Source organism: Spermophilus citellus (assembly GCF_964194105.1).
Source record: "Spermophilus citellus genome assembly, chromosome: 4".
In the NCBI taxonomy this organism is placed as follows: Eukaryota; Metazoa; Chordata; class Mammalia; order Rodentia; family Sciuridae; genus Spermophilus; species Spermophilus citellus.
Window position 1 is genome coordinate 113969490 of NC_138185.1, and position 13022 is coordinate 113982511.

The window sequence follows — 13022 nt, forward strand, 5'->3', positions numbered from 1 at the left end:
TCACAGAGATTTTGCTATCTATAAGAATAATTTATGCTTTCTTTAGGAAAAAAAATCCATCTTGCTCAGATTACCTATTCCCATTCTAATCAGTTTTCTGCTGGGATGCTGAAGAAGAAACCACGAAACCGGGCTAGCTGCCTGGTGGAGGGAGGGACACTGGAAAGTTGTGGCCAGACCCAGGATCCAGCTCTGCCCTGTGCCTCACTGGAAGTCAGTTTGTTTCTTTATTTACAAAGTGCAACTATTGGACTTGGTCTCTTGAATTTACTGGCTAGCTTGGGCATTCTAAGATTTGAGGCTAAAAGATGATTTGGTGCTTAGGGAATATATAGTCAACAATTTCTGAAATTTCTTGTGATTTTTTTTTTATTGTGATGTAATTCACATACCATAAAACACACCCCCTTAAAATGTGTAATGCAGTGGTTTTTAGCATATTCACAAATTTGCGCAAGCATCACCACTACCTAATTCCAGAACACTTTCATCACCCTAGCATGAGACCTCCTACCCATTAGCAATCACTCCCTTTCCCCTCCCCCTGCCCCAGCCAACCACTAACCCATTTTCTGTCTCTATTGATGTATCTGTTCTGGGCATTTCATATAAACGGAATCATATGATACATGTCCCTTTGTGACTTTCTTTCTTTCTTTTAAAGGAAGTTGGAATTACTGTGAGCCACTTAAAAAAAAACTGATTTTAGTTCAATTAAGTGTCTTAGTTCTGAGGATGTGTTTGTAGCTCAGTGGTAGAGCATCTGCCTGGCATGCATGAGGCCCTGAGTTCAATCCCAGCAGCAAGCAAGGAAGAATCTCAGCTCTGAGGGTGATCGGATGCAATGTTGGAATGGTTATAGGAACCAGACAGATTAGTTCATGATCCAGATATTTCTTTGATCATAAGCATTCATAAACTGCCTAAGGTCAAAATGGAGAAGAAGGCTACAAAAATATCTTTGGAATGCATGCTGTCTAGATAAGCTATTTCTTAACACATGCTCCAAAGCTTCCCTTTATTGTTTAAATCGAGTTTTAAGAACCAAATCTCCAAATAACTGCCTTGTCTGTTTTATTTAACCCATGCAGAGACACAGGTTGCAAACAAGGTGGGTCCTGTAACTTTCTCCTTGAGGTACATGTGGTGACAAAGATAATGTAGTGCCTAATTATAAATGGCTTTCCTTCTGTGGCTATCCCACACTCACAGCACCACTCTGGTTTTTTTGCATAGAAGCCAAGTGCCTCTTTTATTGAAATTAATACCTGAACATAATTTTTCCCTTCTTAATTAAACTTTCAGAATAATTTCCATTCTACCGAGGATTGGGAAATTACTAATATGTATTATATTGACTGGATGTGGTTTCTGTAATTAGGGTGTTTTTAAAATGTGTATTCTGGATTCAGTTGATGGTAATAGCTTCATCTATCATGTCTAAGCTTTGTTAGAACTTTTTAATTCTGGGATCATTGGCTCAGTGGACCAGAGCAGTTTTCTTAGTTTTATTATGCTCCATCAACTTAGTGTGGTTATAGGACTGGTGCAGGGAGGAAATGATCAAATACAGAGTCACTGTTAAAACTGGCATTAAAATTCAGTTGTTTTCATATCCATTTTTACATGTTTGTGGCACTGGACACAGATTTTTTTTTTTTTAAGTAAATCAGTATGTAGATAGAAATCCATCAGGAAGGACAGGTTGTAATAGCAATTATTTACTGTTGGCTTACAGTGATGGAAAATCTCTTTTAAAATAATTAATATTCTAATATTTGCTATTTTAGCATGAAAGCATTGTGTACCAAAATAATAATATGTAGCACACATGATTTAGTATTTCTTTAAAATACATTACATTTCGATAATATTAACATGTCAAAAGCTTTGCTGAAAATCACTACCAAATATATACAAAACCTAAATTTGTCTTAAGAACCATCTAGAGAGGTGTATAAGAAAATACTTATAAGCATAAGCTGCATTATCAGATTCAGTCATAAGCTTTTTTCCAAGAAAAACAATTAAAGACTTTAAAAAACAAAAATTAATCATTCCATTAAGAAGAAAAACATGCTTTGGAAAATGATCATTTTTTTTACCAATAATAAGATAAACATCAGAAATAATTTTAGAATTTTTTTCTTAAATTGGTCAAGAAAAGACAGATTTATTTAATCTATCTTGAGCCACTAAACAAAACTTTGTATTCTCTTCTTTTGATAGTAATTACAAGCAGATATATCAAAAGTGACTCTCATTTAGACTTTGGTTTGTAAGAACAGAAGTTATTATCAGAGCCAATTACTGTTTTACCTACATGGCTGCACAGAGGCAGGGAGCGCAATTTCATCTCATCAGTAACTTTGTGGTATTTATTTTATTACTATGCCCACAAAGCTATATAAGAAGGAAATAGCTTATGCTATTAAAGCTAGGGTTGGAATATAAGAGGCTAAGGTTTCTTTTAGAAGAACTTCTGAATTAAAAACACTAGGCAGCATGTAATGCCAGCTCCCCAGACATGGGCAGACCATAAAACGACACACATTTGAGCAGGAGCTCCCACACAGAGTAATCAAAATTGAAATGCTTCACAAACAAAGTTGAGAGAGGCTGTTTTCCAAGTTACTGTATTATCAGCATAACATTATTCTCAACAGTGTTTGCCACGAATGATGTCTTCTAAAGTGGATATTGCTTAATGTCATATTCCCACTGGTCAAAGGCAACCCCATTTAGTCTTAAAGCCAGAAAGAAGACAAGTAGGAAAATAATTCAGTCACCTTTAACACTCATTCTCTCAACCATTGTTATCTACAATGGAACAAAGTCCTGGTTGGAGTCATATGTTGCAGATTTCTCAACAATGGTATATTTGTAAAACTTGGTAATAATACCAACATTTACAGGGTTATTTGTGAAGTTCTAATGTCTAGTTGAGCATCTTGATTGTAGATTATAAAGTCCCACTCAGAAGCCCACTTGAAAAGGGGTTCCTACTGGCCACAAAATAATGGTTGCCATGGATTGAAACACTTCATGTACATCAAAGTCCATGAGTTCTTCATGTTTCCCCTCTCTCAAAAAACTAATGATAAAATTTATGAGTTAGTCTGGAAAATGATAAGTGAAAGAAGGAATCAAGCATTTACTCAACTTTTCCTGAAAACCTGTTTTTGATACTCATGAAAGATTTGCTAAGAAAAAGTTCTTCTTGGAAGCTAATAAATGCTGAAGGAATGAGGGGATTATAAGATGGCTACTTTGCAATCCCTAATGAGATAATGTATTTAGGTAAACATCAGTGATTGTTAATACCACCGGGTGAAATGTTGTAGAGAGACTTATGAAAGATAGATCAAGCTGGAAATGCTCGGATTCACTTATCAACCTTAATATCATTAAAAGAGAGAAAAAATTACCTTCTGATATACTATAAAATAAAATACACAGGACCACCTATGAGGTATTTCTGCCAAAAAAGATGGAACTTGAAACTGAACAAGTTTCTTGAAAAAACTACCAGTTTACAAGAAATGCTAGGGACAGAGGAACACATAAAATGGCACCTAGGGATTGTAGTTGGCTAAATCCAGACTGTAGGGAAAAACTATGTGACAAATGGTCTGGTTTCTTCAACAAATAAATGACATTTTTGGATAGGAGAAACTGTCATAGATCAGAACGAGATAGAATTGCAATGTGTGGATCTCATTTGCATCTTGATTCAAACAGGCAGTAGAAAGACAATTTTAATAAAATTAGAGAAACTGAACATGGACTGGGAATTATAGAATGCTGATGAATTGTTAAATTTATTGGATGTGATAAGAGTTATGCTTTTTTAAGAATCCTTATCAAGAATCCTTATAGGTACACGCCTATAATCCCAGCTACTCAGGAGGCTGAGGCAGGAGAATTGCAAGTTCAAAGCCAGCCTCAGCAAGTGAGGAGCTAAGCAACTCAGTGGACCCTGTCTCTAAACAAAATACAAAATAGGGCTGGGGATGTGACTCAGTGGTCGAGTACCCCTGAGTTCAATCCCCAGTACCAAAAAAAAAAAAAAAATTAAGTCTTTATCAAAGAATATACCATGTGAAATGACATGATGTCTGTGATTTCTTTAAAAGACTTTGCCCAGAAAAGTGTAGATGGAAGAGATGAAATGAGAATGGTAAAATTATGGTCACTTAAAACTAGGGAATGGTTACATGGATTTCTTTCTGTTTTTGTGCATATTCAAATATGAATTTCCTTAGTAAGAAATTGTCATTAATATTAAGGTAAATTAAAATGTAGTTAAGGTAAAATTAAAATGTACATCTTCATGATTTCACCATTATTTCAGCTCTAACAGTCCATGCTCTGTGACTTCCCTTCTTGCTGCCCTGTAGGGCTGGAAGGATCAACAGCAGCAGCCCTCCTCAGCTCCAGCATCCCTGAACTCCACACTGCTTCTAAACAGCTCCACTGCCCCTACCTGCTTCCAGTTCACAAGACCTCAGACTTGACTCCTATTTAGATGGATCCATCCTGTTTTCCGATTATAGGAATTGAACTGGAAAATAAGAAGATGGAGGAAGAGTGCTAACATTTATTTGGCTACTATTTTGTGCCAGGCACCAAATAGATGGTGTTGTTATAGTCAACTAATTTGACTCAGTCTTTAAAATGACAAAAGATAGACACGATGGCAGAGTGTATTTTGACCTAATATATGTACATGGAGTATAGCTTCCCATTCTTGTGGTTGTACATGATGTGGAGTTTCACAGGTTGTGTATTCATATAGGAACACAGGAAAGTTACGTCCAATTCGTTCTACTATCTTTCCTGTTCCCACCCCCTTCTCCCTTCCCTTTATTTCCCTTTGTCTAATCCAAGGGTGTTAGCAGGTGATGCACTTTTGATTCCACACCCTACCTGTCTGTCAGGCCCTTTATTCCTCCCTAATGCCCACAGGCACTGCTTTGGTCTGCCAGTTTTTAGCTTTAACGTAGTATAATTTTTCATCTTACGTTTCCTTATCTATAAAATGGGATTAATAATAATTCCTTCCCTCAAAACTTTGTAAGGACGAGCTATGATTTCCTGACCCAGGCTAAAACAGATCTAAACAATGACCTTCCTCCCCTTGCGGTTATCCTTCTGCACCACACCCTCATCCCAGCAGCCAAGGCAACAGAGGGACCATTTCCAGTGGCAAATCAGACTAGATCAGGCCTCTGGCAAAAAGTGTCCAGTAGCTCTCCAGCTCACTCAGGGAATATCTAAATCCAGATTGGCAAGATCTGGCCCACCTGCTTTTCCTACTTCTTTCTCCCTTGCATGCTCCCCTTCTTGCCGTTCATCCTCCCAATCTGGGGGTCCTTGCACATGCTGTTTCTTCTGCCTGTGATGACCTTCCTCCAAATAGCCACATGACTTGCCTCCTCAAATTTCTGCTCCAGCACCAGCTTCCAGGTTAGACCATCCCGTCTCTTCTTCTCTTCCCTGGCTGTTCTCTCACTATATATTCACTTTTTGAATTGTTGTTATTATTATTTTTTAACCTAATGGCTACCCTGCAACTAAAAAATAAGCTCCAAGAGAGCAGAGAGATTTGGCTGATATGTAAAATAGTGCCTGGCTTATAGTAGCTATATAACAGTATTCATCAACAAATAGTACCATGAACAACTATCACCATGTAGCACTCACTGTGTATGGAGCACGGTTACAAAGATGTACATGTATTTACTCATCTATCCTCACAATGGCCCTATGGGTTAAGTACTATCATCGTGCCCATTTTGCAGATGAAGATCTAAGGCATGAGAGGCTAAATGACTTGCCAAAGCATAGCTACTAAGGGTGGAGCCAGGATATGAACCCATAGTTCTAACTGCTCTGTTGCCATATAGAGACTATTCCAGGCCATGAACTGTCTAGGCACTGGTTAGAGCAATAAACTACATACAGTCCCTTTACTTTAAATAAAATAATCAAATTCAATGGAAAAACCTCAACAGATCCGGGTTTAAATAAAAAAGCAGTAAAAGACATTTTGGGGATAAAGGGGGCAATCTGAATATGAACTGGGAATTTATTATATTCAAGGATTGTTATTTGTTTTATTAGGTGTGATAATGGTATTGTGAGTAGAATAGAAAACTAGCTCATTTTTAAAGATGCATGTTAAAAGCATTAAGAGGTGAAATGTCATTAGGTCTGTACTTTAAACACTTCAATAAAAATAGATGGAGCAAAAATGGCAAAGGTTAAGAATTGTTAAATCTCAGTGTTGGAGAAGTTGTTATTAATATGCTATTTTTGGTGTTAGTCTGCTCAGGATGCTTTAATAAAATACACAGACTGGCTGCATTAAAACAACACAAATTCTTTCTCATAGTTATGGAGGTTGGGTGGTTCGAGACCAGGGCACTGGTACATTTGGTGTCTGGCAAGGACTCACTCACTTCCTGGTTCATAAATGGCAGTTTTTCCACTGAAACTGCACATAGAGGGAGGGCAAAGGAGCTCTCTGGGGCCTTTTTTATAAGGCATGAATCCCTCTCATGGGGGTTCCACATTCATACCCTAACTATCTCCCAAGACAGCATCTCCAATAACCATCACATTAGGCATTAGGATTCATCATGTGAATTTTGGGTGGATGCAAACAATTGGTCTATGGAAGATTTCCTTTTCATTTTCTTTGAGATGGGGTCTTACTCTGTTGCCTAGGCTGGCCTCAAATTCCTGAGCTCAAGTGATCGTCCTGCCTCAGCCTCCCAAGTATTTGGGACTATACATACAGGTGGTACCACTGTGCTTGGTTAGAGATATGTTTGAATGTTTTCATAATGCTGCATTCTAAGGAGAGGAAAAATGCAAAGTGCTTGGCTCTGTGTAGGCATTTTCTTCCCTTATCCTCATCTGTAGATCCAGCTTGCCATCTCATTAGCAAAATTTCTCACCCTGATATCAAGTGAGGTATAATCCACCTTGAAAAATCTGTGAGTAAACTCTTGCCTGCTCTGACTTTGTTCACCTTTGATCTTTCACCATATTATTCTTTTTAAAAAATATCTTTATTTTTATTTTATTTTTTATGTGGTGCTGAGGATTGAACCCAGTGCCTCACACATGTGAGGCATGCACTCTACCACTGAGCTACAGCCCCAGCCCCTCACCATATTTTTCTGCATACTGTCAAAACCTTCAAAACTTTAGTTAGGATAAAATTTTGAAAATAATTTTCTCAATTAGATCCAAATTTACAAAATTCTTTCTCAATTAGATCCCAATTTACAAAATTCAAGACACAAATATTGCATACTACAGTACCATGCTATGGCACAATATGTGTTTTTGATGTTTGGCATAAATTTTAAGGAATTGGTAGAGGGAGTGATTCTTAAGTAATGAGAGGGGTCTATTTGCCCAGGTCCACAAACATGCAAAAAACATCATGCTTCTAAGTAGGTCCTTTTGATTTACACAGTTCAAGAATTTCTCTTTCGAAATTGCCTCAGACTGAACTTGCCAGACACAAGAAAATCAAATACTCTCTTGTCCAATGAACTTTTCCTTCTTCTCCCCTCTCCTCCTTATCCTTTGTTCTTGTTATCTCTGACCCTTCCCTTGACTATTACAAATATGTGTGTCTATGGTCCATGATGTCCAAAAGGGGGCTTGGGTGGTGTTGATTCTAGTTGAATTAGGTGACTGTGAAGTTCCCTTCAAATTCTGAAGTTCTGGAATTAGATAAAGAATAATAATAATAAAACCCAAATTTGATCATTTTACCACATGCCAGATATTGTGCTATTTGCATTTATTCCAGTTTTTGGAATGCTATCAAGGCCTACATCACTTTCTTTGAAATAGCTTCACCTTTTTACTTTTGCCAAAACCAATCCTGAGTTATATTTGGTAAATAAGGTAGGTGTCCAAGATGAGCAATTGATGTTGTTTAAAAAGAGACAGTAATGACACAGAGATATTGTGTTCCGTCTCCTGCACTTGGTCTAGGCCTAAATAACCACCACACATCTGTTCTCTGCAATGTTTCCCAGGATGAATTCTATTGATATCAAGAGGGATAGTGCTCTTCACATGCAGAACATCCTTTGCATTGTAGAAAGTTGAGCATTCCTGCCCCACTAACGTCCAACGGTGCTTTCAAAGCTTGGTGATACCCCACACATCTCTCTAATGTTTCCCAGGGCTCCCATGGAGGATCACTATGTTCAGCTATGTGGAAAGTGATCACATCTGTGATGAGCACCTCCACATTCCAGAGCCTGACAGAGTAAGTGGCACATCATCTACACTCAGAATTTATTGAATAATCTGAATGGATGTTTCATATACTGCTTATGAATGCAATGACAAAAGAAAACCTCCAAGAATGTTTCCAACACTGAAACTATTAGATAAAATTTAAAGCCTCTTCTGATGCTTACTGTATTTCTTCTATTTAAAGATAAATGTGATTTCATGTCTAAACATTTCTGAAGTCAACATTTCTCATACTTGATGTTAAAAGAAAGTTGCCAGTTCCCACTCACAGGAGCAAGCTGTGACAGACAGCGTTGTGCAGTTGGATTCCAACCGCACAAGAATCTGTTCCTGTTTCACTACCACAATCGGTTTTTGCCCTAGAACTATTGCAGGTGCTTAATTTTTAAATTAAACCAGGATCTCTAATTTTTCCTTAAAATGTTACATTTTGATACAGAATTAAGACAAACAATTATTGTAGATGCAGAATCTGTCACAAACGAGCATAGCAAATCTCATAGAACATATTTAGGCTTTTCACAGCTGCATAGAGTGGGTGCCACAAACTCAGGCAGCCATCAGGTATATAACTGTTCTCTAATAAAAGTCTTCCACTGATTTTAGGAGAACGTGTACAGGGATGGGTAATTTAATGAGGGAAAATGTAAAATTAAGACAATGAAAAAAAGCTCCAGTGTTTTCATTATGCCTCAAAATTCTTTACAAATCAAAAGGAGCAAAAAGATTAAACCTCACAAATCAGGGTTAGAAAAAAGTTTGCATGATGATGCAATATGTAATATCAAATGGCCAAAAGTGAATTGGAAGACTCTTTAGACTTCAGTGAATAAAGACTTAGACTCAGGGGCTGGGGCTGTGGTTCAGTGGTAGAGCGTTTGCCTAGCATGTGTGAGGCCCTGGGTTCAATTCTCAGCACCACATAAAAATAAATAAAGCGTAAAGGCCCACCAACAAAAAAAAACTGTATTTAATGCATTTAAAACCTAAAAACCTTCTAGTTGATTTGACTCATGATTTATGTATCTTAGACTTTAATAAAAATAGAGATTGCAACTGCAACACTCTATAGTAATTTTCACTCTAGCTTTCTTTGAGGGATCTCATCTCCTCCACCTTGAACTGCCCCTTAAGTGTCATTCACAGCAAATCTAGAGATCATTCTCTAAAGTTTCTTCTGAGCGCCATACTGTACATAGGTATATCCAGCTCCCTAGTGGGCATTTTGTTTTGGAGACTCCACAGGTATCTTGTATTCAACATTGAAGTAGAATTAATCTCATTCTCCTGGTCCAACCATCACCCCAACATAAACTACTCCTTCTCCTACATCCCCAATTTTAATTAATGGTGTCACCAGCACTCAGTCCCCAAGCTGGATCACTGAATTATCATTGATAACATTGAGAGCTACAGGCTGGCTCTCTTTTATCCCAAATCAATCACAAGTCCTCTCAGTTCTACTTCTAATCACAACGGGACTCCTTTCTGTCTGCAGTTGCCCATGAAATTGCCTATTTGTCAGTGTCCCTCAAAATATACTCCAGGATAAGTCCTATAGTGCTTTAGGACAGTGCCTAATGTTCTCTAGGCAATTGATTTTTTGAATAACTGAATGTGTTAGTAGGCTGTAGGATGTTGGTTTAACGCTGTTGTTCTGAAGTAATTATTAATAACATCCTCTTTTCTTGTCAAAAATTCCCTGGTATGGTCAGTAAGTTATACGGTCACTTGGCTCATGTGTGTCTTTTGGAAATTATCAGTTCTAAAAATTAAAACACATTGTGCTACACAATTTCCATTTGTCCTTGGGGAGCATGAGCAAGAGATCAGAAGGAAGAACTTGAGGTTGGGGTACTTATTCTTTTGGTTCCCTCTCATTGAGATCATTGCAGGTAAAACACCCACTCCATGCTGTGTCCCTTAAAGATCATAGTTGTTATCAGGCCACGCTCTCACTCCCTCCCATCTTGTAACATGTAACCATAACCACTTGATTCTGTTTGGGTTCCATGGGAAACAGACTCTGAAACAGCTATGCGCAGGGGTTTATTGGAGGTCCTCTCTGGGTCAACACTTGTCAATAGTGAGGGATATAGGAGAGAGGGTGAACTGTGATATAGTCACAACAAGGTCCTCAAAGCTGATCCAGTAGGGAGTTCTGCAGCTGAGATTGCCCTTATTTTTGTTCCATACTAAGACAATAGGGCTAAACATTGTACCCTGCAGGCATCAACCAGTCATTCCTACTTTGGGAAGAATGGTAATTTAAGCCAGGAAGCTCCCTTTGGCTTGGCCTGGGAAGATCTCAACTGTGATCCATCAGCAGCTAACACTCTGGGCAGTTAGAGGGATGAGTTATTCTGTCCTAAGGAGGATGGAGGATAGTGTGGACCTAAGCATTGTAGAGCAACCACTACACTACTCCTTCCCCTGTACCCTTTTTTTTTCTTTTGTACCAGGGGGTGCTTAACCACTCGGCCACATCCCCAGTTCTTTTTATTTTTTATTTAGAGACAGGGTCTCGTTGAGTTGCTTAAGGCCTTGCTAAATTGCTGAGGTTGGTTTTGAACCTGTGATCCTCCTGCCTCAGGCATCCAAGCCACTGGAATTATAGGCATGTGCCACTGCGCCTGGTTCCCTTTGACTCTTGAGACCTAAGGGTGGACGTTCCTTGCTAGTCCAATGCATTCTACATTGTCTCTTATTAAATTCTCCACAAATTACCTATCTGAACCATCTATTTCCAGTCCCAAACTCCTAATGCCCAATGCAATGGCTCAGTCTTAATTGTTTGAACACCAAATTTCTCCTAACTTGTGCAATTGCATGTAATAATAAACCCAAATTGAAATAGAACATCTTGTATTTCCTATTTTAGTGAATAACACCAAAACGCCCCCACACCATTTTCTAAAACCAAAACCTTAGCATTGTTCTTGGCATCTGTCTCTCTTCTCTCCTCAAATACTTTAGATTGTACCTCCAGAATCTCTTTCCAGTTGATCTTACACTCCATCTCCTCACCTCAACTCTTGCTTAGACCATTATTTCTTGCTCATGTTATTGCAACTCTCTCCAAATTTGTTTTGATTCTTCCATTAACTTGTATCACATAATAGCCAAAGTGATATTTTTACAAGTAAATATAATTATGTCACTTTCCTGCTGAAATCCTTTAATTATCTCCCTCCGTTATCCTTAACATAACTTGAGTCTAACACTTGAACCAAACTCATAAGGAGCATTTGTCCATTGGACCACATCTTCTAGTTCTCTCCTCTTCCTATACTATGCTCAGTCAGAATGGACTACTCTCCGTTCTCTAAATACTTCATGTTCTTTCATCCCCAGTCTTTTATAAATGTAGACTCCTCTTCTTAGGAACTCACTCCCCACCCTCATCATTCAACATTTCCACCTTAATTCTAGCTAACTCCAGTTGACTCTCTAGATTTCACCTGGAGGACATTTTCTTTGACATCTGTTCCTCCCAAGTCTGAGGTGGGGTCCTTCTAAAGGTTCCAAGAGAGTCCTATACTTTTCCCATTTTTCCCCCACAATTTTATCGTTGTCTGTCTACTTATCTTTTCCACTGACATTATCTCCATGAGGACAGAAACCCAGTTGTATCCCAGGGCCTGCCAGTGTGCCATGCACATAGAAGGGCATCACTCTACACTTGATAAATGAACAAACTGATGTAGTACCAACCTCTGCTTCTCAAATCAGGGTTCCACTGGCAGGGTGGTGGTAAATAATAATCATGAGGTATATTCTTGGGGCATGAACTTTATCTAGATATTTCGGGATAAAATCTATTACTTCTACACTGAAACAAAAATGATTATATAATTTATTTATTTTTTGTTGTTAGTTTGTGTGTAAGGGTCTTACTGTGTTGCCCAGGCTGGCTTCAAATTTGGACCCAAGTGATCTTGCTGTCCACTTTTGAAGTGGAAAATTCTTATACATTTATATGATAAAGCATAAGATAGCAAAAAATGGCTCACTTGCTTTGAGCTTTTCACACTTAGCCTTGGAAATTATAAGGTCACATTTTCCCTCTTTCATTGTCAGGGATATTCAACAGGAAAAAAATCAGAAATATGATACATGTTTCATATTTTACCTCACAAAGTTCCTTGATTTTGAAATAGCATATATTTTATGCAAATAATTACATGAACATGGCTTCACGTATAGCATTGTGAACAAAAGACAACTTTTATTTTTAACAATTGAAAATATAATGCATCAGTAAAAATAGATACATTCACAACCAACATACACACCTGCATGTGTTTGTACCGTAGGTATTATTGCAAAGGAAAAAAAATCTGTGGAAGAATACAAGCCAAGGTTAACACTGGCTCCCTCATGGGACCAGGCAGTTTAATAAAGGATGGGGGTAAATAATTAGCATTCTTATATAATGTTTTTTTGCTTGTTGTTGTAGCATGTATTTTGATAAATTGCTGTAAATTTATCAGTATTGTATTACTGATAAATTCAGAGAAAAATCAAACAATGAGTATTTTAATAAGTAAAAATTCAGACAATGTAGATTTCATACACATTTATCTGCAATCTTGAAAACAAGACTTTTTATACCAATTTTACTTGCTAATATTTCTTTTTTTGTTGTTACTAATATTTCATATTTTTTTAAACAGGAAATCTTTAGAATGTGAAAGATTAGTATTAAACTTTCTTTTTAATTAATTACA

The 13022-nt window shown here is 37.6% G+C and overlaps 1 protein-coding gene across 1 annotated transcript in view; it reads right to left on the minus strand.

Moving 5' to 3' along the window:
- IQCH (IQ motif containing H) overlaps positions 1-13022 on the minus strand; it is a gene marked incomplete at its 3' end in the record, with an annotated part of 211921 nt that overhangs the window by 165939 nt on the left and 32960 nt on the right. The gene's annotated exons all lie outside the window — the stretch shown is intronic.